Raw genomic sequence first — 3228 nt, forward strand, 5'->3', positions numbered from 1 at the left:
GCTCAGCTCGCACCTGCCGTTCTTTTTTTAACAAGTCTATCCCATACTTGCACCTGGTTGGCCTTTCAGAAAGCAATGGGTCGTCAGGGTTTCCATCCCCCCCCCCCTGCTTAAACGTTGCTTTAAGATACGGAATGAAAGCAAGCCTAATATCATCTCAAACTTCATCAACAGAATGATCGATGCATGGAATGCACTGCCTGACTCTGTGGCTTCTTCCCATTGGTTCCCAAGGTGGGGCCCACGACCCACAGGAGGGCAATTTGATTTTTAATAAGGGCAATTGAAACCTTGTTTAAACCAAGTTAATGGCCTTTTAGACTTCCTCCACATGAGTAGGAGTTCACTTTTTGAACAGTAAGACTTATAAGGAATTTTAGAGATACTTAGGTGGGGCATGGGCAAAAAAAGATTGGGAACCACTGCTTTAGATCGTCTAGAGCAGTGTTTCCCAACCTTGGCAACGTGAAGATACTGTATTTGGACTTCAACTCCCAGAATTTCCCAGCCAGGGAATTCACTAGGGCTGCATTACTATTAATTTTCTCATCATTCCTATCACCCATCTCCTCCCACTTATGATTGTACGACTGTAACTTCTTGCTTGTATCCTTATGATATATATTAATATTTATGATTTATATTTATGATTTCCCGATTGCTTATTTGTATCCTATGACAATTATTAAGTGTTATACCTTGAGATTCTTGACAAATGTATCTTCTTTTATGTACATATCAGCCCACCTGATAGGATGGTTGTTGTAGGAAAATAGAAGCAAAAAGAAGTATATTATTAGATATTATTATTATTATTATTATTATTATTATCTAATTATAATTATAATATCTAATAATATACTTCTTGCTTCTATTTTCCCACAGCAACCATCCTATCAGATGGGCTGATATGTACATGAAAGAAGATACATATAATAATAATAATAATAATAATAATAATAATAATAATAATAATATTGACTACAAGAAAGCCTTTGACTCATTGCCACACAGCTGGATCATAAAATGCCTGGAAGTCATTGGAGTCAATGAAAACATCAGGAAATTCATAGAAAAGGCGATGAAATATTGGAAGACTGAGCTTTTTATTGCTCATGTCCCAGTGCATTTAAGAGATAAAAAATATCAAGTGGTCATGCAATGAGTTTTGGGAGTTCCCTTTCCTGCCTAATGCATAAATGTGGCTTACAAATATACATTAAGACACAATGAGAAAAGTATGATCTGCAACTTTCCTCCACGGAAGCGCTGGAGTCAACTAGCCATGGCCAACTCACCATGAGCCAACTCATTGTGGGACAATTCAACAATTCAATTTAATTCTATACAATAATTAAAATATTGTTTTAATTTTTGTCATTCACATTTCATTTTGTCCCTCCTTTGGCATCCTTTACTGATTCTATTCCAACATTTTTTCAATATTAGTGTAACTCTTGCCCTACAGCAAGTTGGCCACAGCAAGTTGTTCTGCAGTAAGTTGGCTACAGTGAGCTGGCTGCAACAAGTTGGCTGTGGCGAGTTGTTTGTGGTGAGTTGGACTCTTCCTTAAATCCTGGATCACGCAGGACAGTTCTAAGAGTCAGGATGAAGTCGTGCAATCTATGACATAGTGATAACTTCACATACCATCCATTCCTACCAAGAAATTATGCATCTAAATTCATAGCATATAAAAAGCTGTTCTTTAATTCAGACCTATACCTCAGAAGTACCTGAACTTCAGAGAAAAATAGTATTTAGCAAATTCATTTAGCCTCTAGCTATATATTTTAAAATTAAGTAACTTCAAACATTTTTTATGGACCATAAACGGAGATTGTTTCGAATTCTAATTTAAACTTAATTCAGCTAAACACACTTTTAACAGTAACAAAATAACAGGTATATGTTTTCAATCAGAATAATGACCAAGGTAGGTAGGTAGGTTTAATTATTTCCTTCTGTCCTGCAGAACTGGAAGGAAATGTCCACCAGCAAATACAAATTTTGTCATCTAACCCACACAAGGCAATACATAATCCTTTAATACATACGACACCAGTAGAAAAGTAGAAATAGAAACCTCTAGCCCAGTGATGGCGAAACCTTTTTTTCCTTGGGTGCCAAAAGAGTATGTGCATGCACTATCATGCATCCATGAGTGCCCACCCCCATAATTCAATGCCTGGGGAGGGCAAAAACAGCTTCCACACACCCCCAGGAGGTCCTCTGGAGGCCGGAAAGGGCCCGTTTCCCAACTTCTGGTGGGCCCAGGAAGGCTCATGTTTCTCCCTTCCCAGGCTTCAAAGGCTTCCCTGGGAGCCTGGGAGGAGTAAAACGCCCTCCCACATCCCCGGAGGCTCTCTGGAAGCCAAAAATGCCCTCCCAGAGCCTCTGTGTGAGCCAAAAATCATCTGGCCAGCACACACATGCACATTGGAGCTGAACTAGGGCAACAGCTTGCATGCCAGCAGATATGACTCCGTGTGCCACCTGTGGCACCTGTTCCATAGGTTCGCCATCACTGCTCTAGCCTGTATGGCATTCTCTTATAGAACAGACCATGGCTTAAAGATATTTTGGATTCCTAGCAAATGTATCTAGTAGAGCCTTCACTCAGCTTCATCTAGTGCAGAGCTGTCAAACTCCCAGTCCACAGGCCAAATGCATCACATGCTGCCCATGCCCACAGCTGGTTTAGTGAAGTGGGGAAAAATCCCCAACGTGTCATGTGACACCATCATGATGCTGTGAGTTTGACATCTCTGATCTAGTACATATTGCCAACATCTCCATCTGTATTAATTAGATCAGGCATTAACCCCACCTAATTGATTAGATTTGCAACATACTATGCATGAATGTATATTTTTAGAAAAGTTTGGAAGGTTCAGTTTGTATATCAATGCCATATCAGTTTCTGGAGTTTGTTTTTGAGAGTACAGTATATTACTCTGAACCTGATTTATCTATACTGCTTTGCTACCATTAATCCAAGTTGAAATGAATTCTGAGATTTAACAAATAAAGATCATATTTTGGTTCGTGTATTGTACTACACAATAAACCACAGTTAATTTAATTCGCCACAACAATCTAAACAAAACCAAATGAATCAGTTTATGGCTTAGCATAATGCTTAAACCCAACCTAAAAGTAATGAAATAAAAATACTTGAAGGATCATATCTACTCATAATTTCCAACAATTGCAATGTAGTGAGAA

The sequence above is a fragment of the Erythrolamprus reginae genome, chromosome Z (assembly GCF_031021105.1).
Source record: "Erythrolamprus reginae isolate rEryReg1 chromosome Z, rEryReg1.hap1, whole genome shotgun sequence".
In the NCBI taxonomy this organism is placed as follows: Eukaryota; Metazoa; Chordata; class Lepidosauria; order Squamata; family Dipsadidae; genus Erythrolamprus; species Erythrolamprus reginae.